The sequence below is a fragment of the Eublepharis macularius genome, chromosome 3, assembly GCF_028583425.1.
Source record: "Eublepharis macularius isolate TG4126 chromosome 3, MPM_Emac_v1.0, whole genome shotgun sequence".
NCBI lineage: Eukaryota > Metazoa > Chordata > Lepidosauria > Squamata > Eublepharidae > Eublepharis > Eublepharis macularius.
Genome location: NC_072792.1, coordinates 131,870,537 through 131,895,627, shown reverse-complemented (window position 1 = coordinate 131,895,627; position 25,091 = coordinate 131,870,537).

The window sequence follows — 25,091 nt, the reverse complement described above, 5'->3', positions numbered from 1 at the left end:
CCATACCTTTCAGGAGGACAGCCTTTAGTGCTTCTACTTGACACGCGAGTTAGCTGTATATCAGCTTGCTGCTGTACACTACTTTGTGCATGTTCAGAGGCTTTTTGACCTGGAGAAGCTGCCTCTTGCTTTATCTCCTGCCTTGCCTCTGGCTGCTGCACATCTTCAGCCTCATTAGTAATGGGTAACACAATTTGACTCTGCTCCTTCCTTCCATGTAGTTTACCCCCATTTCCGTGTTCGTTAAAGTTAGCTGATCTGCTGAAACTTAGTTGTTGTTGTGAATCTGCAAACCTGTAGGCTTTCATGCCCGTTTGATAGCCCAAAAATATCAATCGTTTGGACTTGGGACCACCTTTTCTCCTCTGAGATAAAGGAATATTCACCCACGCTGTTGTACCGAACACTCGTAGGAAATCTGTTTTAGGCTTTTTGCCAAATAACATAAAGTAAGGGATTTGGTTAATTGAGCTGTACCACACACGGTTGCATATGAAACAGGCAGCACAAATTGCTTCTGCCCAGAACCTCTTGCTCAGATTTGAATCTGCCAACATAGCATTCATTACCTGTTGAATCAAACCATTTCTCCTCTCAGCCACACCATTCTCAGATGGTGTTGCAACATTTGCAATTCTATGGTAAACACCACGGCTCTCAAGCCAATGTTTGAATTCTTTCGACATGAATTCACCCCCTTTGTCAGTTTGAATAGCAATTAACTCTTCACCAAGCTGCTTTTCTACCGTGCAACACCAACGTTTAATAGTTTGGTATACCTCTGATTTATGCTTCAAAAGATAAATCCACCCAAATCTACTATAATCGTCCACTAGACAGAGCGCAAACTTCATTTTTGTGAAACTCTCAGGATAAGGCCCAGAAACATCCATATGAACCAATTCTAAAGGTCTTGTGGTCACCCTGGTACTGGCTTTTGCCACAGGGGACGCTTTTGCTTTTACACATTTGCATACCTGGCAATCAAGGAAATTGTTACAGCTTTTTACCTTCTCTGTACCAAGACAAGCTAAAGTTTTATTAATTACTTTGTACCCCATGTGCCCTAGCCTACGGTGCAGCAAATGAATGCACCCATCATGGGGACTCTTATTCATAACTACTTCAGCACCTGCTGGCACATTGTGAACCACATACACATTATTGTTTAACTTCCCAGTCACTAACACTTTATCCCCCTTTGATATGGTGCATGATGTCAGTGAGAAAGACACAGTAAACCCAGCTTGTGTTAAACAAGCTACACTAAGCAAATTTGACTCTAGTTTGGGTACATACAATACATTATGAAACACATGTCCCAATGCTGCGAAGTCGAGGCTTCCTTCTTCTGAAACTTGCACTTCACTGCCATCAGCCAGGTTCACATGAGTAAGCTCAGAAGGACGCATGTCACGGAGCAAGGTTTTATCACAACAGAATAGCCTAGTTGCACCAGAATCAAGCAACCATTCATTATGAGACACTTGGCTCGACACCACAAGCTCTTGGGTACGTTGTCAGATTCATTCGGAATCCTCTTCTTCTTGCCCTTTGCCTTCAACACCGGGCAAAACTTACGAATGTGGTTTAATAAGCCACAACCAAAGCAATGCCGATGGATAGTTAAAGCAAACTGCTTCTCTTCTTCACTTGCACTCGGCTTGGAAACACTGCTTGAACTGCTACAGCTGTGCTGTGTTTCCTTATCAGTTCTCCTGGAACTGCTCCCAGACTTGGCTCCATTCCCAGATTTAAGCAAGGATGATTCACTGTTTGCCAATCGCTCTGCAAACTCAAATATACGCCCTGTAATGTGCTGTAAGGACAATGTAGTCAGGTCTTGAGACTCAAGGGCGGCAATTAATGGGAGGTAAGTGTCAGGAAGCGATGAGAGTAAGATTAAAACTTTGTCCTGCTCAGTGACAGTTTTCCCTCTCAAAAGTAGCTTCTGAAAACACTCTGCCATGGAGTTTATGCCATGGACTCTGCCATGGAGTCTTTACACAACCTCCCCGGGCCAACTGCATCCGGTACAGCTTCCTGGTAAGAGATATAACAGACCCAGCAGACTGCTGCAGATATATCTCTTTCAAAGTGTCCCAGGCTGCTTTTGCGCTGGTTTTATTAGCCACATGTACAAGCTGATCATCTCCCAGGCACAACACAACAGTGGCAAGTTAGCCTTCCTGTCTCTCACCTGCTCTGCAGGACTTGGCTGATCAGGAGGTGCATCCACACTTTCCCACAGCGACTCCCTGACGAGGTAGTGCTGCATCTTTAGTGCTCAGACGCTGTAATTACTGGAGGTGAGCTTGTCCACTAGCAGCCCCATCTGGAACTGTGCCATGCTGTTGTCTAGGACAGGAACCAGGGCTGGACCCAAGATAGGAACCTGGAGCTCTTCCTCCTCCTCCTCAGTCCCACTTTCGTGAGTAGACAGGTTTCTTTCTGTCTCCTCCTCGCCTGTTGAAGATAGTCACTCCTGGCCTCTCTGATATCTCGCCTCTTGAATGCGGCTCACAGTTCACTGCCCTTGAACCCAGCACCACAGCTGCAGTCTGGGCCCATAACCCTGTCAAGGAGGCCTTCCTTGCTATGGTCAGCAATGCCGGGTTGCAGGGAACCGTTGCTATAGAGGCACACACACACACACACACACACTATGAAAAGTGTATGAAGTTTATTTACAAAGACTATATTACAATTGTCACAAGACTGACTGACATAAGGCTCTGCCAGACTTGAGTTACCAACAGAGGGCACACTATAATGGCACTTCAACTCTTAAGTACACATATGCTTAATTACAGGAGATTACACAAATTGAAACAATTAACCAATCATGGAAAAGTTGCTGACTCACCATGACTGAGTCTGATTAGCCTTGTGTATCACCTGACATGCAATCATGTGACTTAGTACCTGTCAGGCTAGATCATTCTCATCTAGCCTACTGTCACTGCCAGTAAACAGCTTCAACAACACCCTCATCCACGATGGGTTCCTCAGGGACAGCCACTTTGGGGTCCCAGGGTAGGCATACTTCTGAGAGCTCTCCTGGGTCCTTGACCAGTTGACCGGGGCTTTCCTCTTCTGCCACTCCTTTATGTCTTTCACATGGAGTCACTTGACATGGTGAGATGACGGACCACATTGAACTGCATATGATAGTGGTCTGAGCACTTGGGTGACTGAGTAGGGCCCCTGCTAGGGGTCCCCAGCTGCTCCCAGTCCCAGGATGTGCTGGTGGATGAGAACCTGGTCATCTTCCCGGAAACTCCTCAGCTGGGTCCCTTGATCATAGTGGGCTTTTCGGGCATTTTGTGCTTGGAGCAGGTGTTGGTGGGTGATCTCAGTGTTGTTGGACGTCCTCTGGGGCAGGTAACCCTGTTTCTTCGGCTGGCCATACTCATTTCCCCTCCACCATGTCCAAAATCCTGCAGAGTTGCTGCTCGTTTACTAGTTCAAAGGGAGGCTTGAGGAGTCTCCCTTACTGCAAAGAGGAGGGAGTCAAAGAACAAGTCCCACTGAGCCGGCGTGATGTGGGCCAACTTGCACAGCATTCCTTTGAGTGTCTAATTAAACCGCTCCACAAATCCATCAGTCTGTGGGTGGTAGATGGTGGTGAAGTTTTGACGGATGCCCAAGGTGTGGCACAGTTGTTTAGATATGTTGGTGGTGAAAGGCATGCCACAGTCCAATAGGAGTTCCTTCGGTAACCCCACCTGTGCAAAGAAACTTAGCAGGGAGCGGGTGACCCCAGTGATCTGCATCGTCGACAGAAGTATTGCCTCGGGGTAGCAGGAAGCATAGTCCATCAAGACCAACACATAATGGCACCCTCGGGTGGTGCAGGGCAATAGCCCGATGAAGTCTGTGGCCACTCGCTCGAATGGGGTGTGGATCACTGGAAGTGGGGCCAGAGGGGCTCGGGCAGGTGTCCAGCCTCAGGTTTGTTCGCAGAGGGGGCATGACTGGCAAAAGGCCTTTACATCCTGGGCCACTAAAGGCCAGAAAAACTGACTCAGCACCCGTGCTAAGATGTTTTTTTTAAAATTTTTATTGGATGGTTAACATAACGTATATAATGTTATTACATCTTACTTACTAATTATCCCCTATAGATATAGTATGTTCCCCACCCCCTTTCCTCTGTTGACTTCCAACAGCACTGCAACCCCCCGTTTCTTGTTACAAATACTATCTCTTAATTGTCATTTTAAACTTAATGGTAAAGATTTACATTATATCTTATCTTACTTAATAACACTCAAAAGACCATAATTGTCCTTTAACATCCCATCTTTTTTCTAAGTATTTTTTCAATTTCCCCCCGTCCTCAAAAAATTCCTTTGGATCTTGCTCTCTCAGTTTCCTTGTTAATTTGTCCATTTCTGCCATATATAGCACTCTTTGTATCCACTGGTCAGTTTTTGATATTTCTTCTTTCTTCCAATATTGTGCATACAAAGTTCTAGCCGCCGTTATCATGTAGTACAGTATTACTCTATCCCTTCTATCCATGTCCTCTAAATGCAAAGATAACAATAACATTTCTGGATTCTTAACTACATTTTGAAAAAACAGCTCTAGAATCAGCACCCCACAAACCTAGTGTATGGTTCCAGTTTGTGGATGATACATTTATCATTTGGAGCCATGGGGAGGAAGAATTGATGGGGTTTTTGAATCATCTCAACAACATCCACCTGAACATACAATTCACAATGGAGAAAGAAATCGAGGGAAAACTCCCATTTCTGGATACCTTGGTCATCCGCAAAGCAAACTTTCAGTTAGGTCACAAGGTCTACAGGAAACCAACTCACACTGATCAGTACTTACACAAAAACTCCAATCACCACCCCCGACAGAAAAGAGGCATAATGAAAACATTAGTGGATCGTGCAAGACGGATATGTGAGCCGCGCTTTCTCAATGAGGAAATTAATCATCTAAACCACGCACTTCAGGCAAATGGCTACTCCAGAAATGAAATCCGAAGAGCAATCAAACCCAGGATGAATCAAACAACCAAGGAAAAACAGTCTCCTACAGGAAAAGTGTTTTTGCCATATATCAAAGGAATTACTGATCAGATGGGAAAGCTTATGAAAAAGCATAACCTTCAAGCAGTATTCAGACCCACCCGAAAAATACAACAGATGCTACGATCAGCAAAAGACAGTAGAGACCCCCTCACCTCTGCAGGAGTATACCGTATACCCTGCAGCTGTGGACAAGTTTACATCGGGACCACAAAGCGTAGCATCCAGACAAGAATAAAAAAACATGAAAGACACTGCAAACTTGGACAACCTGAAAAATCAGCAGTGGCTGAACATAGCCTAACTCAAATAGGGCACAGTATCTTATTCCAGGACACCAAAATACTGGACAACACTTCCAACTACTTTGTCAGACTGCACAGGGAAGTCATTGAAATTCACAAGCATAAGCAAAACTTCAACAGGAAAGAAGAAACCTTAAGAATGAACAGAGCATGGTTTCCAGTTCTGAAAAACACCAGGCTAACAAAACATTCTATACCTGACAATAGCCCTGCAGAGAAGATTAGCACATGAAGTACCAATCCATATGCAAAAGAACCTCCTCAGGATACAGTGAAGCCTCCCGCCATTAGCATTCCACACCCTGGGAAACTCTTACAGGATGACTCAGCTCAACCCCACCCCTCCTGAGTAGATACAAATGACCTACATATTTTCCACACTGTGACACTGAGAGATCTCTGTCTTTTGGTGCTACACCTCTGAAGATGCCAGCCACAGCTGCTGGCGAAACGTCAGGAACTACAATGCCAAGACCACGGCAATACAGCCCGGAAAACCCACAACAACCATCTTAACTACATTATTTTGGAGTATTAAAGACATTTCAGTACATATTTTAGTCCAATAGTCTCTAGCCTTATCACAAGTCCACCACATATGAAATAGAGAGCCTTCATGCTCTTTACATTTCCAGCACTTATTGGATAGCTGCTTATTAGAAATGGCTAACTTTTTCGGTGTTAAATACCATCTATATATCATTTTATAGCCATTCTCTTTGATACAGGTACAAGTAGAAATTTTTAAAGTATTTTTCCACAACTGTTCCCATGCATCCATCATAATCTCATTATTACAATTTATTGCCCATTTTACCATTTGAGCCTTAATCGTCTCATCTTCAGTATACCATTTTAACAATACTTTATACATTTTAGAAATTATTTTATTATTATCCCCCAATAAAAGTTCTTCTAATTTTGAGTTTTTATTTCTGAAACCTGCCTTCCTTTGATCTGATTCAAATAAGTCTTTAATTTGTCAATATTGCAGCCTACCATATTTAAATGGTAATTCTTCGTTCAGTTTAAGTTTCAACTCATTGTTTTCGGTTTTTATTAATTCTTTATAAGTAAGCCATTCATCTCCTTTATATTCCAAATTCGGATTAATTACTTCTGCAGGAACAATCCACATTGCTTTCTCTTGCTCTATAATTTTTTTGTATTTTAACCAAGTTGACAGTAAATTTCTTCTCAAGTAATGGTGCTGGAACGTTGCATCTATTTTATACTTATCATACCATAAGTATGCATGCCATCCAAAAAGTTTGTTATAGCCTTCAAAATTTAACAACTTATGATTAGATAAGGACACCCATTCTTTTAGCCATACCAAGCATATTGCTTCATGGTACAGTCGAAAATCCGGTAATTGCATGCGACCTCTTTCTCTTGCATCACAGAGCACTTTCATTTTTACTCTAGGTTTCTTTTCTGCCCACACAAATTCTGATATTTTCCTCTGCCATTTTTCAAACTGTTTTTTGTCTTTAACAATTGGTATAGTTTCCATCAAAAACATAACTCTAGGCAGCACATTCATTTTAATTGTAGCATGATAAGTTCAAATTGTTCCATTTTATCATGTCTTTTTCAATTTGAGTCCAGAGCTTTTCATAGTTGTTTTTAAACAGATCAATATTTTTAACTGTCACCTCTATTCCCAAATACTTTGTTTTTTGTATCGCTTCGCAATCCGTTACTTCCATCAATTCTTGTTGCTTCTTCTTTGTCATGTTTTTTGTTATTATTTTCGACTTCTTTTTATTTATATAAAAGCCTGCTAAATCTCCAAACTCTTTGATCTTTGCTAACAGTCTTGGCAGAATTTGTACTGGGTCTTCAACTATAAACATCACATCATCTGCAAATGCTCTTAGCTTGTATGAAGACCCCTTTAATTTAATCCCTTTTATATTCTCATCTTCTCTTATCTGCCTCAATAATATTTCTAAGACCATTACAAATAACAGCGGCGACAGTGGACAACCTTGTCTTGTTCCTTTCCTTATTTCAAATTTCTCCGTCAGGTCATCATTAACACAAATTGCTGCTATTTGGTTCTTATAGATTGTTTTTACAGCTTCTATAAACTCTTTACCTAGATCCATCTTTTCCATCGATGCAAACATAAAATCCCAATTCAAGTTGTCAAAGGCTTTCTCTGCATCCGCAAAAAAAACCCCGACTTCTTTGTCTGGACACTTGTCATAATATTCAATGGCATTTATAACCACTCTCATATTATCTTTTAATTGTCTGTTCGGTAAAAACCCTGCCTGATCATCTCCTACAAAATCCATTAACCATATTTTAAGTCTATCTGCTAGCATTCTTGCCAATATTTTATTGTCGTTTATTAATGAAATTGGTCTGTAGTTTTTAACATCAGTCAGTTCCTGTGATTTTTTTTGGTATCAAGGTAATATTTGCCTCATTCCATGTATCTGGAAGGCCCTCTCCTTTCAATATATCATTCATTACAACTCTTAAGGCTGGAGCTAGGTCTTTCTTCATTGCTTTATAAAACTTTGCTGTAATCCCATCCAGTTCAGGTGCCTTTCCAGTCTTTGCCGCATCTATAGCTTGTTCAATTTCTTCATCTGTTATTGGAGCATTCAGCTTCTCTTTCATGCTAGTTGATATGGTTGGTAAATCTATTCTCTGCAAATATTGATCTATATTCTCTTGTGGTATTGCTTTCCTTTGAAATAATTTTGCATAGTATTTGTAAAACACTCGTTTAATTCTGTAGTGTTCTTTGATTTCTTCCCCTTCTTCCATTATTCTACTAATTATTTTCTTTTCTCTTTTTTTCTTTAGTTGCCAGGCTAGATACCTTCCAGGCTTATTCGCTCCTTCAAATGATTTTTGTTGCAATGTCCTCAATTTCCATTCTAATTCTTTATTTTCCATTGCTCTTACTTGCTCTTGCAATATTTTAATTTTTTGTACTATTGATTTTTTCCCTGGTTTCTTCTTTAATTCTTGCTCTTTTTTATGCAATTTCTCTTGAATTTCTTGAGCTTTCTCTTGCTTCCTTTTTTATCTCTGTTGTTTAAAGTAATTAATATTCCCCTTATTACTGCTTTATATGTATCCCATACCATCCGGGTTGAGACTTCATTATTTTTGTTAGTTTGAAAAAAATATTGTGCTTCTTTCTGTAGATATTCCATATTATCTTGATTATGCAGTAGGTCTTCATTTATTCTCCATTGTAATTTCTTCTGTCCCATTGCCGCTTTCCAAAACAATGGTTTGTGGTCTGAGCTCACTCTTGGCATTATTTCTACTTTTTTTGTCCATAATGCCAATTCTTTAGTTGTCCAAATCATATCAATTCTTGAAAATGATTGATGTCTTGCCAAATAGTACATATAATCTTTGCCTTTAGGATTTTCTTTTCTCCAAATATCCTCCAGTTTTTCTTGTTCTACTAGTTCAAAAAATGATTTTGGTAGTTTCCCCAATTTCTGTTTTCCTCCTCTTATTTTTCTATCCAATTGCAAATCTACAACCCCATTGAAGTCTCCCATCATTACAACCTGTTCATATACATCTTGGTCTAATTTGTCTATTAATTCCCTATAGAATTGGTCTTTAGCTCCATTGGGTGCATATATACCTATTATTAAAGTCTTCTTGTCACACACATTAATTTCCACAGCAAGATATCTCCCATTTTGATCTCGAAATACTAATTTTGAGTCCAAATCTTCTTTGACATCTTGATCTTTGATATGTGTTTCTTGTAGACAAATTATATTACAATTTTGTTTTTTTTAGCCAATGAAAAATAGTTCTTCTCTTCTGTGGTGAATTTAGTCCATTTACATTCCATGATATTAATTTGTACTCCATCATTCTATTTTTTTACCGATCTAGGAAAGTCATTTACATTCTCAGAGAGAAACTCCTCCATTTCCTGTCTTGATTTAGTTATGACTCTCAAACCATTAAAGTAGAAGCTCAACCCTTCTGGTATTTGCCATCTGTATCTAATGTCTTTCTCTCTCAACTTCTGGGTCAATTCTCTATATTTTTTCCTCTCTTGGAGAATTCTTCTAGGTACCTCTTTCATTATCTTGATCCTACTTCCCTCCAGTAATAGGGGATTCACAAAATGTCTTTGGATAATCCCTTCTCTCATTCTTTTCGTTATTAACTGCACAATGATGTTTCTTGGTAGTTTTTTTTGTTGTGCATATGCAGAGTTGACCCTGTATACTAGATCCAAATTTGCAGTAATTTCTTTTGGTTGTGACACGGTAGAACTCCATTATTTGCCAACTGTGTGAAGGGAGAAACTGAGTGTGGGTGACCATCTTTGAAGATTTAGCCTATGAAGAAGTAAATCCTATGAAATGGGAATTGGAAATATGCGAGCTAAAACCCGTTGGTTGCATGATATTTAAATGTTTCGCTTCAGTTTTCCTCTGTGATGGTCTTCAACCTGTGGATGAAAGGAAACCCATTGAAAGTGACCAATACTGTTTTTCACCAGTTGGAGTTCTTAGAACATGGACTTGTGATCTCAATTTTATGTATTTATTTATTATATTTATATGTATATTTATTGTACTTGCACTTAACACTTTAGCACTTTGCACAATCAAAATATAAAAATATAAAAAATTAAGTATTTAAATATGCATAATATGGTTAAGTGTTGAATGACTGTTTGAGAAGTGTTTTCTCGCCCTGGTTTCTTTTTTGCTTTAGTTGTTCTATGTACCTGGGCTTTCCCCCTCCTTTCATTTGTTTTTCTCAAATGCTGTGCAAAGCCAGGAGCATCCCATCCCTAAAGGACCAGATAGGGTAAGGCAGGTACGTGGGCCAGCTCTACGTCCTGTACCTGCCCCCTGTATTGAAGGGGAACCCTCATCATGGGGTAGGTTTCAGCATGTCTGTGGAAACAGGCCACTGTTGCCCTTTGGATGATGGGGAGGCCCTCAGGCAGCAGGCAGGACTGGACCATGGAGATGGAGCTGCCGCTGTCCAGCAAGCCTGATAGCTGCCGGCCCTCTAGCTCAACCATGATGAGCAGGGGCAGGGGCTTGCCGGGGCATCCAATGGAGTGCATAGTCTCATCCCATCCAGCGTCACACTCCATAAGGGGTCAGTCTCTTATGAAGTGCCCCCACTGGCTGCATTTAAAGCAGGGTCACCAGTCACTGTGGTCCTTGGGGACCCCAGAGGATGTCTCATGGGGAAAGGGTGATGGGGGTCAGTGCCACCATGGGCCTCCTGGTAAGTCACCGCTGTGCCCCCTCAAGGTGCTGGTGGTAGCGTGGGGGAGATCCCAGGATCCCTGGTGAGCTTGCCCAGGGCTGTTGGGCTCTGGTGCTTCCATTAGACTGTCCTTTGCAGCTTCATGGGGCTCCGCTGCCATGAAGTTTTCCAACAGGATCGTCATGTCCTTCAGGTAGCTGGTTTAATGCAGGCCACCCAGTACCAGGCTTGAGAAGGGAGGATGTTGAGAAGCTGCTCCAAGACCACCTAATCGACAATGGCCTTCTCTCCCTCTGTGCCCAGTTTGAGCCAGTAGTAGCTGCTGTCCCAGAGGGCCGTCATGAGGGCACTGGGTCGATCCCCTCATTCCTAGGTGACACTGGAATTTTTGACATTACATCTCTGGGGTGACCTAACAACGGTCCAGGATTGCTTCCTTTAGTTTCTGGTAGTCAGCCCCTTCCTCCTTGGGGAGCACCCGTAGGACCGCCTGGGCCTCGCCCATCAGGTAGGGGCCCAAAAGGAATGCCCACTGTCTGGGCAGCCACTGCACCACCTCTGCCATCCATTTGAAGGCCTACAGGTAGGCATTGATCTCGTCATTTGGGCCTAGCTTCATCAATTGGAATGGGGCCTTCGTCCCCAGGCTCCCAGGTCCCATGCCTCCCCCGCTGGGGTCGCACCAGGAATTCGTCAGTGCCTGGCAAAGGTCCTGGATCAGGGCGCTCTGAGCTTCCTCGTGCTGTTGAGGGGTAATGTCTTGTAGCAGCCACCCCTGCTGTTCTGCTAACCATTGTCCAAATTGGGCAATATCCAGGGCAGGGTTGGCAGGGCCTTGTGCCTCCGTAGCCCCTGGGCCTTATGTAGCGGGCCCATCATGTCTGTCTGAGAAGTGCTGTCACCAGAAGGTCTTGCCATGCCTGGAGAATGATGTGTCATGGGCCTTAGCACCAGGCAACTGCTAGACCACCTGGGCGGGGTTGTGAGGCATGGGAAGGGCCTCAAAGTAGCAGGCTGAGTGCCTACATTCTCCACCAATTCATGAAGGTCCCCCACATCAGGTCCACCCTCCTGCTGTCACTCCATGGCACCTCCGCTTGCTCAACGGGTCTGTAGCTCTGAATGCAACTCTCCAAGGCTGCCTTGTCGATCTATGGCCTGCAGGGTTCCCCTGGGGGCTGCCTCCTTTGGCTTCAGATGTGGCAGATGAGCAGAAGGCGGGCTTCCATATCCTCAATCTGCCAGAGAGACTGGCCCTTGTGTCAGGACCAGACCTCCCTGCTTCTCCTCCTTGGCCAGAGGTCTTCTGCCCCCTTTTATCCCCCTGCCCTCCTTCCTGTTCCCTGCCCTCCACCCTAGGACCCTCCCCCCAGGCCAATCCTATCACTTGGGCCATGGAGGGCCACACCCTCTTCCCCCAACCCCAGGCCCTGGTGGGGCCGTGTGCTCCTTTCCTCACCACCCTACTGGCTCTGGCTGGGCTGGGGAGTGTCCCTGACTCTTCAGCGCTTCCCCAGCAACAGGTGTGCTGGGGCAGCTCCCACTCTGGTGGCACCTGGGGGAAGGGTGGGGCTGAGAGCTGGCATGCAGGGTATTCACAGCAGGCCACTGATGGCCTACCACCCTTTTCACCACCTTGCCCCTCTCCTTGGCCCCAGAGGTGGCAAGGCTTCACTGCAGAGGGTGACCCATGGCCGTGACGTTGCTGGCTCTGGCTCTTCTGCCCCCATTGGGGTCTCGCTTGGGCCCACTGGTGTTGTTTTGAGGGTGGCTGCAAGGCAGCTGGGACTTTTGCCAACTTCTCCTGCTCCCAGCGGTGCCATGCCTTGTGCCATGCCTCTTGCTGCCACTTGTCCTCCCACCACCAGCTGTGGCTTCTTCACCAGCTTGATCAGCGGATCCTCGGGTCCTATCAATGACCCCTTCACCTATGGTTGCCCCAGCCTTCCCCAGAGGAAGATGAGTTAGGGCTTGGGGGGGTTGCCAGGGCAGATTGGGTTATGCCACCGAGCCATTGGGGCTTGGAAGGGGGTCGCCAGGGCAGGTCGGGGTGTGCTGCTGAGCCATCCCCGGACAGAGTTCATTCCTTAAATGCTTAGGTGATTAATCTCAGCTGTCTTGTTAAAATACTGATCTAATCTGTTTGATGATCTCATATATTACAAACATCTCTGACGTTATCTAGATCTTTTCATCTTTTTTCAAAAAACTCACAGTGAGCCCAACTATAATAGGAAATCCACAGTGGTGCATTCCAGTTACTGCAGGTGGAGGTATTACAAATGTTTAATGGCATAGTATTTGCATATATACTCATATTCAGGGACATTGTATGCCTCAGAGAAGTTATGATGACAAAAGAAAGAGCCCCACTGAAATTAATGAGCTCTTTATTACTGTGATTGCAATAGCTCCCCAATGTGCAATGTATACTGGAAGAAAACACAAACCTTTTCCCATATATACATGTAAACTTTCTCCTCAAATATCTGTCATCTGTGCACAGTAAAAATATATGTAAATAAACATATACAGAAAATCCCACTATTTACTATACAGCATTATAAAAACAGAAGAGGAAAACTGTTTTTGATGTATTCAAATTGGCTTTGCAATGAGCCCCTCATCTAGGCTGAGGAACAAGAAAGTGGCATGCCCAGTTACACACAGATACATGGGGGTAGACAGGCTTGAAAATGTTAATGAATGTTAGCTTAGTTCTTTAAAATTTATTTCTGAGCCTAAGTGAAACAATGATTACTTAGCTGCATGTTTTAAAGAAGTACCTAGCAGTCACACCCCTCACACGCTCATTCATTCAAAAGCTATTAACTAAGCAATGCCCAAACAGGTCAATTATTTTTTGTAGTACCTATCATTGGTACCCCCTCCTATACCATTTAATTACCTGCTCCCAGGGAGAATCAGTTTTTTATACTGTGCCACTGCAAAGCTGGCTGGCAGTTGGTAGAAGAAGATGGTGGCAAGGCAAAGGGATACTAGACTTGGATCACAAGTGACTGTGACTGCGGAACATGGTTTGTTCACCTGTGGAACTCGTTTGCTGCAAAGTCTGCAGCATCCCTACTAGAGCTGTCTTATACTATGACTGGCAGAATTTTCTAGGGTATCAGAAGATACTAGAGTTGATATTACTTAAAATTCTTTTATCTAGAGATGTTGGGAATGGAACCTGGGACTTTCTGTAAGCAGCTGTGTGCTCTACCACTACGCCATATTTCTTGCCACTGAAAGGAGGTCATGAATGTTTATCCCAACTCAGCAGACTCTGCACTATATATTCACAGCACAAGTTTAGCTGCCATGATTGGAGGATGGAGAACAGAGAAAACAGTCACTAGAGAAAACAGAGAAAACAGTCCTGCATCTGATGAAGAGAGATGTAGTTTTTGGAAGCTTATGCTATAATAAAGTTGGTTAGTCTTAAAGGTGCTACTGGACTCTTTACTATTTTGCAACAGTCACTATGTAATGCCTAAATGCAATATAGATCTTCCTACTTGGTACACTACATAAACACAACTTTGGGACGAGATATTTGTATGATGTGAGCAGGAGACCAAAAATCTTATTATCTACATGTACAAGCAGCACATTATGGCCATTTCCACACACGTTGAATAATGCACTTTCAATGCACTTTTGCAATCCTTTTGAAGTAGATTTTTTGTTCCTCACATGGAAAATCAGTTTCAAATGTTCACTAAGGAGTATTGAAAGTGGATTATCCAACGTGTGTGGAAGCAGCCAATGTCTGGTTACAGTCTCTTTCTGCTTCAGACAAGGAACTAGTATGAAAGGTTAGTTTAGTTGAAGTTGCATATCATCATACCTTCTTTAGATCATCATTGGTGGTGGTGAGAATTGACTTAAGGCAAGCCCTGGTGGGGTTTTCATGGCAAGAGACTAACAGCGGTTTGCCATTGCCTGCTTCTGCAACTCTAGTCTTCATTGGAGGTCTCCCACCCAATTTCTAACTGAGGTCAACCCTGCTTAGCTTCTCAGATCTGGTGAGATCAGGTCCACCTGGGCTATCCAAGTCAGGGCTAGATCATGATTACACTTCTTCATTTTCCCTGCATTGTGGACAAGATGGAGTCTCTAGGTGAAAGCTTAGTCATCATTTCTTGTGAGCATCCAAAGACCTGTCCAAAATGGACAGTACTAGCTGGCATTTCCACTATACTGGCCTCTGTCACAAACTAACTGAAGCCCCATTAAATTGAATAGGAATTCCATGCAACTAGCTTTCCCCTGGATTTTGACTAGAATATATACCTATCAAAAAAAGAGAGTGTGACTCAAATACATCTGAGTGCAGATTCAGTCCATCCACACTGCAATGGTCTCAATGGAACCACACTCGGATACACTTTTGGAGTCTTGAGTCCTGTATAAATCATTAGGACAGGTAATTCAACTGCATTTGTTTTATAAATTATGGAGTATAATAGAATCAATGAGCAGCAGAAATAAAACCTAGACAGATAATGGCCTATTTATTTCAGCCCTTACCAGTGAAGTTATTTCATTTCTTATGTTTATGAAGAGGATGCAGTAAAACATTTTCCATATCATACAAGAAGGCAATCAACATTCTTTGCGACAAAAATCAGAATTAATAGCAAAGCTATATTATGCATGCTGTCATACAACTAGAAATAGACAGGGCAGAGGAATAACATTACCTTCAGGTTCCTTTGGGATTTGTCTCCAAAAAGTGTGGAAAATACAACATTTTAATTAGGATTTCTAGGACTATAAATAGTGTCCATGTAGACATGCTTCTATTACATGCTTGAATCTCTCAGTCTAGCTAGAACCCAGGCAGTAGACTGTTTGATATACTGAATACGGTACCTAGGTCTCCTTACACTCTTGGTGGGAGGGGGGACCCAGCTGCTTATTAGCCCAAGGTCACATTGCTGAGTGGAGATTTGAACCCATGTCTCTCCATTGCTGGTCTGAGACACTAACACACTGTCTTGTTCATAAAAAGTCATTATTGTTGAATTGTTGTTCATTAAATGAATGAATTAATTATTAATAGTTGTCATTTGCTGATATTATTGTGGTATTATATTACTAATACTATAATGGCTGCTGTGACTGTATTAAAGGAAGCAGTTGGAAGTCAATGATATTATTTCTTTCATTGTATCTCAATGCTGTATTTTAAAAATTAATAAATTTACACTTAGATATATGCACTATAATCTAGAAATAATGCTATGGATAGTGCTAAATGGAAAACCAAATATGTTTGGGTCATTGATTGTTTTTCAATTTTCCTCCCAAAAATAATCTCTTTCATTTACTTATTTGTGTAACTCAAAGCTGGTGGATAGCTTTAATAACATGTAACTTGAACTCATTATTTAAAATTTCGAAACACCAGCCTTGCACTCCTGTCATACTTAATTCACCGTTAGAATTCAAACTATTTAAAGATACAGATCTTTAATGAGTGTAATAAGCTATTTTTCCTTATAACTTAATTGCCCAGATCATTTTGATGCTTCCAGGCAATGTTTAAGCAGCTGTGAAAAAAAATTTACATGCCCACAGAGTACCATAATACATGGTACAGTCATCTGGAGAGAAACCCAATTTGAGTGCATTGCAAATATGTACATGTTCTCTAAAATGATATATGCTAAAAAAAAAAACCTGAATAGCTTTCAGAGATGGACAATAATGTAAATAAATTACCCTAGATTTCTATCATACAACAAGTACAATTAATATAGCCTATCCAATGTCCTTACAAAATTTTGAAGTTAGTGTCATGGTAATCAGTCACAAAACCATGAGTGATTTGGGGTCTTATTATATTTTACTCTATTAGTTACACATCTAAGAAATTGTAAATGTGTACTTAGAAAAAAAACCTACTGCGTGAGTACCCTAAACATATGCTTGTAAAAGTGTTTATCATTCATATACACTTGGCAGGGAGCTGTGGCTGGAGAAAATATTCAGCCTGGGGTTGTTTCTGCTTAATATACTAAGTGATTGTAGGATGACTTTGAGTAAGTATGTTATGTGACTCCTTCACAGTATATCCAAACACCATTTAAAAAAAAAAACTAGGAAAAATTTTCAAGGAAGTGTCCATAATACTAAATTCAGAACACCTGAGTAAATGACAAAGAAGACATATTAATAGTTTGTAATTTGGATCAATTCACCTACGTATTTATTTATGTGAGATAGTTATTTACTGAATTCTCCACAAGCTGCTTAACAGTGCAATCTTAAACAGAGATACTCCAGTCTAAGATAATTGAAATCAATGGGCTTAGACTGGAGTAACTCTGTTTAGGATTGCACTTTGAGTCAGTTTCTGGCCTGGTACCTTTGCAGTAAACACTTTCACTTGTGGAGGGGGGGGGCGGGTTTGCTGATCTTCCCATTTAATTGTAGCCCTTTTCTTTGATATCCATTGTGTTCCTGGTCCTGAGAGTCCACTGACCCACAGGGCACAATATTTGGGTGGGGTATAAATGACTGCAGAGGAATGGAGAAGGCAGAAAGTTCCCATATGTGCAGCACAGATCTATTCACGCTGCATAAGCTTATAAATGAAAATATATTATTGCTATATTAAATTTTTAAAAGTTCTACAAAAAGAGACTTCCATTAAAAACATTCCTAAAATCAGTAAAAACAGCAAAATTAGAACACAGAATTAAATATATAGTAAGCAGCAAGATACTTTTTTCTGCTTAAAAAGGAAAGTACAAAATTCATAGCCCGACTTTGGAGAGGGAAAGGAACTCAATGGGGCTGTGATGCCACAGAGTCCATCCTCTGACGCTGCCATTTTCTCCAAGGGAACTGATCTCTCTGGTCTAGAAATCATATGTAATTTTTAGAGAATTCCAGATCCCATTGTGAAGTTGGTAACCCTATCTGTCACCTCACATTTCAGAACCAAATGAATAAATCCTGTGCTGTGAGAAAATCAGTTATATTTCTTCACTGGCTTTCCAGCTTGCTGGAATAGCATGATAGAATTCCCACCCTTCCTTTCTCCCAAAGATTCTGAGGAGATTCCTAGAAATTCTGTGATTCCCCTTGCAGGCATCCCCCTCCCCTCTGATTTCTTGTGCAACAGTTTGTACATCAACCCACCAATCCTGCAAACCTCAGTGCTAATTGTTCATTGCATAAAAGCAGCAAATAGCAGCAGTGATAGTGGCAACCTTTCTCCAACCATTGTAGCAAATCCTGAGACAGGATTATATACATAAAATACAGGCAGTTTGAAATCACTTGCCAGCTTCACTGTGAAAGACCTTATCCTATTGCCTACAAATGAAGGTAAGTTTATAATTTCACTGCTATTATGCCTTTACACACATCTCTCCAGTTTAACCAAGGTTACACATGATAGAGGCTCCAATGGTTGAGAAAAGCAGTGGTGAAACCTCTAAGCTTGTGTGGGAAAAGCTCTTTTCATTATAGGAGTGAAACTGAAAAGTCAAAGCCTTTGTTAATCTTACTTCTACAATGAGGTGCTGCTTGCAGCGGTGGGTGGAAAGCTTGTCAATTCATTGCTGTTCTTGACAATCTTTGCATACAGGCTTGTGTAAGATACTATTCATCCATCTGCATCTATTATTTTCCAGGCAGTATGCACAAAACTTTTCACATCCAGCCAGTCATAATCTGTTTTTCTGATCCAAAATTAAGATTGATGGAATTGGATTTAAGAAAGGCCTAGGATTTTTTTTTCATACTATCAGAATCCACCCCAAACATCAAACAAAGCAGATTTTCATGGCATTCCTAAGCAGAACTATCACACCATTTAAAAACATGCATAAGTAATCATATTAGTGCAATATGTTTCACATTTGTTTGTATACACACAACATATATCCTATTATATAAAAGAGCAAGTGTGTTCAAGACAACTCACATCCTACTCTGGTGCACTTTCAGAGGACACTGCTGTGGTGGCAAACCCAGGCCAGGATCAGGAGCTGAGCAGGAGGCAATGCCTTCTCCCACCTTCACGCAGCTGGGATCAGGTGCAGAACAGGTGGCAATGCCTGCCCCCTGCCTTCACCTGGCTGGGATCAGGAGTGGAGCAGGTGGTAATGCCCACCTGCCCCCTCCCCTTTCTAGAGCCCATTGTATTTTTTTCCCACAATGGATTTTGTTGCTAGTATCTATATATCTGTATGGATATAGATATAGATATTCACATACACACACACACACACATGCACACAATTAGGAACTTTTTTTTCTTTTAAAAGCTATGTTGTACCTCATGCCCACCCCCATTGAGACCCATGTCTCTTTTGCACCCCATGATCCTCTGGGCTTGTGAAGTCAGAAACTTGGATAAAGCCATCACCAGAGTTTCTCAGTTAAGGAAGATTTTTCCCAGACATGCCTGCCTGTTAATCAACTGCAAACTGAATGGAACCCCTGGCTGAACAGAGACATAGGATTCTATCTCACTATTGTTGCTAATTTCTGTTCTAGTCAGGTTGCATTGTGATATTGTTCCTTTACACCCTGGCTCCCTTTTTTGCTTCACCACTCCCACTTTCTGACTGGGATGTATAGACTCAGGAATCTCTGCTCTTACTTGTATCTGAAGAAGGGAGTGTTGACTTTCGAAACCTTATACCTTGAAAAACTTGTTGGTTTCTAAGGTGCCCCTGGACTGAAATTCTGCATATCAGTAACAATGAAAATCATAGGAAGTGTAATGTAGCAAGTATTGGCACAGAGACCATCATCAAATTATTATGAAAAAATTATTATGAATTATTATGAAAGAGTTAAGACCTCATAATGAGGTGAAAACCTAAGAAAAATCCTATAGTACTTACTTTAAAGACTTAGCAAACATGCCCATAGGACTTTTCCTTTGTTCTTGATGCAACTACCTAAAATGGCTAACATCCTGGAACTTGTTTCCATGGAAGGCATTTTAATTAGATGAGGAACTTTGGGGATAATACTTTGTTGATAGTTCTGACCACCTTGTTTACTATTACACAGTTATTCAAAGTGTCAGTACCTTTGGTACAAGATCACACATGAACACAGTGAATTGGACTGTTTGTCCATCAAGGTCAGCATCGCCTGTTTAGACAGGCAGTGGCTCTCTGAGGTAGATCTCATATGGGTCTTTCACATCACATACTGCCTGAATCTTTTAACTGGAGATGATGTTGATTGTACCTGGGACATTCTGCATGCCAAGTAGATGCTCTACCACTCAGCCATGACCTCATTGCTATTGCTATTTGTAATTTAATGCATTTAAAGGAAAACTATTGTGTACTTATTTAATTATTTAAACCATGATCTGATTATAAAATTAACATATTGTAACCATTTGAAAATCAACACTATTTGGATGATGATTTAATGAACATATGCAGCTGCCTTATTTTGGTCCATCCCTCCAGTATTCTATTACCTGATTAGCTGCAGTATCCCCAGACAGAGATCATTCTAGCCCTGCTAACTGAAAACCTTTAACTGGTAGAGCAGGAGACTGAAGCCGGAACACTGTGCTGCAAACCCTATGCTTTCCCACTGAGCCCCTTTGATAAATCATAATCATTTGCATTAATGATGGGCTTAAGCAAGCATATGCCACAGTAGACCAGTTAGACTGTAAAATGTAACAATACTTTTGTCTTTTCATAGTTACTGATAAAAGACTGCAATCCATCACTGATTTTCTCATACAAAGATCTCACTGAAATCAGTGGGAACTTTTCACATAAAACTGCTGGCAGGATTGCATTCTAACATTGCTGCTCCTCTGCAATTTACCATTTAAAAAGATGTGTACAACTTCTTGAAAGAGAGCTTTTGTCCCCCTATTTGGAATGAAGAGACAGACACAAGGCTTGGGTGTAAACAGGGCCATTTATTGACCAACAATAACTTAATTACAGCAAGGGGTATAACTAGTGGTACAGGTCAAGCCAAGGGGTCAACTGGATCTCCTCCTTGCCTGCCTGGGTGAGCACTCCCTGCCCCAGGCACAAGCCATCCAAGCACATGGCTGTAACCCAGCCAGCCAGGTGAATGGTTCCCTCCTTAAAGCTCCATACACCCCCAGCCATGAAGCCCAAGGGAAGGACTTGTACAGGGGGTCCCATGGGCAGTCTGCCCTCTCAGCTGGCAGCCATACAGCCCGCCAGCCAATTCCAGACAGACCCCCATACCCCACCAATGGGAAGGTGCCACCGGGTGCTCACCGGCCTGCTCTGCCTACCCAAACTAACCTGAATCCAATATACTACAAAGGGGGCACTGTGGCAATGTCAATAGGTACAGCGCAATACACCCACAGAGACAATGAAATCCTTAAAGTGCACCGTGCACAATTGTTCCAATACTTTCTCTTTAATCTAAGAGCCAAGTTCACTACAATTACAGAACTAACTCTTAAAGTGCACAGTGCAAAGAATGGCAATATTACAATCACAATCAACAGTCACCAATACAATTATTCATAAACAATACAGTAATTCATATACCATCTTTTCAGTGAAAATACATTCACTCAGGAGAATCTTGTATACACCAATCCTTTTTTCATTTACAATAAGAGACTTGCAATGATTGAGATTTTCTGCTATGCTTCCTCTGCAATATTTTCCCTAGGCAACTCCTGACACCAGAAGAGGCCCGCATGGATGCTGTCTCCTGGGCGGGGACCTCCGGCACTCTGAGTCTTAGAGGAGAAGGAGAATTCACAGCTGTCCAGAACCACTCAACAGGATGTCAGCACTTCTCCTGTTTCATACCCGCTTTCTCAAGAGTGTTCTATAAGCAATTATCTCCCTACATTAAAAATATTACACAATTGTAATAGAGTACTTGGAACAGAAATGGTGTCTAAAGTGAGTCATTAAACATACTTACAGCTCCATGTTCTCCAAACATCTATAACCTCTCTCAATCCAATTGGAAACCCAGACACATTCATGAGGCTGAAATACTCTACTCCTGGGGTCCCCAACATTTTGTCACATGGGGGCCACATTGCCTAAAGAGGGCCACAGCTTAAATCAAATTGTAAGAAACTCATTAACCTGCCTATTTAGATCAACAGTAAACAGTCAGAGGTCAATGAAGAAATGTTAACTTGAATGCAATCCATTTGGGAACAATATTTTACTGTTGAATCCTTTTATCTTGCTTACCTAGGAGTCAGTGTGATTTTTGCAGCTGTTTTCTGATAGCCAAGGCATTAATGTTCAAGTCAAGGTTTGTGACAGGCACCCTTAAAATGTCATGTCTAATTTCACAATTTTCATCTTGGAAAAAGTTTGTTCACAGATGTATGGGGTGCCAAAGAGTGTAAATATGCCTTCAGCAAATATCTTTAGGTTGATAAATCTATCTAGTAGGCCACAATAGAAACTGAACAGACTATTTTCTTTGTAATTGTCTCTGAGATGATCACTGGCTGGCAAATCAATTAGTTCCATTTGAAAAAACTTACTTACATCTTCTAGTGCTACTTCAAATGGATTTTGAAACATTCTTATTTCCTTTCTGTGGTTATGGTAATCTGTGAATTGGAATTTCACCTACAATAGGTTCAGTGCTTTGACATGTCCTTCAATATGGAATTGTAAATTCACGTCTTTCTCAAATTTTAGTTCATTGTAGCATGAAAAGTTGCACCACGCACTTTTTAACAAATTCACCACCAGTGAATGGCCTACCACTCTCAGCAATACATTTAGCAACATAAAATGAGGCCCTCACAGTAGATAGGTTCTCCTCAGTGTGCTTTCTAAAACTATTTTGTTGCAAAAATGTTGATTTTTTAAGAGAATTTATCTTGTTCACTCACACCTCTCCTTAATATATTGAGTAGCTCTTGTGATGGGATTCTAAGTGCCTTCTAATAGTGTACTCCTTTAATACTGAGAAAGTTTCAAGACATATCAGGCAAATTGCTTTATCTTTGTTTGATATATTAACGGAGCCTCTTTATCACAGGCTGCAAACGGTGCCAGTTGAAGTTAATCGGTGGCGTCCAAGATTTATGAGCTCCAAGGTGGCGACGAGCTATACCGGTCTATTCCTTTCGGCTCGTTTCAAACCCAGTTCTTCATCAGGCCACCAATGTCCTACAATTTATATCACAAACTATCAGTAATCAGCCCAATATTGGCTGCCCCTGTGTTACCGTCTGCCAGTTCATACTTACAGTTAATCAAAGTATTTCGTATCCAAACTCAAAAAGCATTCCGGTTTACATTCAGGTTTACATTTACAGATCCAGCTCCCGAGTTAGGTGCGGGGGGCATAAATATCCACCATTAAATACAAGCCACTAGGACAATTGTCAATTACCATACAATTAATTGATTTAAAGACATATCAGTACCAGATACATTTATTTCAAATGACTAATGTCTGAGTGGGACCTTAACAAGGGAAGGGGGGGGGAAAGGAGAGACAAAAGAAAAAGAAAAACGAGAAAGAAAAGAGAAGGAAGAAGAAAGAAAAAACAGTATGAAAAGAAAAAGAAGCCAGAAAGGGGGGAGGGAGCAAGGAGAGGGGGGGAGGGAGGGGGAGAAAACGGAGAAAAAGAAGACGAGAAGAGAGAAAGCCAAAAACCAGAAACGAGAGAAAAAAGGAGCGGGGGGAAGGAACACCAGTTCCTACTTACAGTTAATCAAAGTATTTCATATCCAAACTCAAAAAGCATTCTGGTTTACATTCAGGTTTACATTTAGAGATCCAGCTCTCGAGTTAGGTGCAGGGGGCGTGGATATCCACCATTAAATACAAGCCACTAGGTCAATTGCCATACAATTAATTGATTTAAAGACATATCAGTACCAGATACATTTATTTCAAATGACTAATGTCTGAGTGGGACCTAAACAAGGGAAGGGGGGGGGAAGGGAAAGCCAAAAGAGAAAGAAAAACAGGAAATGAAAAGAAAAGGAAGAAGAAGGAAGAAAGAAAGAAACAATATGAAGAGAAAAAGGAGCCAAAAAGGGGGAGGGAGAGGGGAGACGGGGGGGAAGGGGGGGGAGGGAGGGAGAGAAAACGGAGAAAAAAAGGGCGAGAAAAAGGAAAGCCAAAAACCAGAAGCGGGAGGAAAAGGGAGTGGGGGGGAGGAATGGGGTGGACAAGTGTTGATCTGGAAGGAGGGAGATGCTTATATGTTTTACGCATGAGGTTCAGAGGAACACCGAGTAGTCAATATCGTTATTCAAACCCTCTGGGAACATAGTATCTAACCTAAAAATCCATCTTATCTCTGCTTGGAGGAGCATACGTTTGTTGAAACCAGGGTTCTTTACTACTTCTAAAACAGAGAATCTGAAACTTCTATCCCCTCCGTGTTTCTTTCGAAGATGTTGGTAAAGGGGTGGATATCCAACTTGGGTAATTTCCCGTGCGAAACAAAGAGCGGATCGTTGCACCCGCTCACAGTTGCTATCCTATAGACAGCGTGAGGTCGATGGGCGGGGTATTCCCTGGGCCATCGACTATTCCCCATTAGCGGATTCGATAGTTAAAATCATCAGAAAATATTGGCGCGTCCTGGCAGGTATACCGGGCTGTTCAACTCCGCCCCGCATTGGGTATAGGCGAACCAGGAGTTTTAAAGACCTTCTAGTACACTCGGACCTTGCGGACCGAGCTAAACCAACCAATTTACCACTTGGTCACTTTCCTTGCGGCCACTGTAGTGTGTGTGCTCTCAGTGCAGATCTTAACACGCTAAAATTCCCCAAGATACAGTATCCAATAAAATCTAGAGACTTTTCTACTTGCAATACACACAATGTAGTGTACCTCTTACAATGCTGTTGTCCAATGTCATACGTAGGCTGCACTAGCCGCTCTGTGCGCCTTCGCATTCAGGAACACCTCTCAAGGGTTAAAACCCATAGTGAAGACACACCCCTTTACCAACATCTTCGAAAGAAACACGGAGGGGATAGAAGTTTCAGATTCTCTGTTTTAGAAGTAGTAAAGAACCCTGGTTTCAACAAACGTATGCTCCTCCAAGCAGAGATAAGATGGATTTTTAGGTTAGATACTATGTTCCCAGAGGGTTTGAATAACGATATTGACTACTCGGTGTTCCTCTGAACCTCATGCGTAAAACATATAAGCATCTCCCTCCTTCCAGATCAACACTTGTCCACCCCATTCCTCCCCCCCACTCCCTTTTCCTCCCGCTTCTGGTTTTTGGCTTTCCTTTTTCTCGCCCTTTTTTTCTCCGTTTTCTCTCCCTCCCTCCCCCCCCTTCCCCCCCCGTCTCCCCTCTCCCTCCCCCTTTTTGGCTCCTTTTTCTCTTCATATTGTTTCTTTCTTTCTTCCTTCTTCTTCCTTTTCTTTTCATTTCCTGTTTTTCTTTCTCTTTTGGCTTTCCCTTCCCCCCCCCTTCCCTTGTTTAGGTCCCACTCAGACATTAGTCATTTGAAATAAATGTATCTGGTACTGA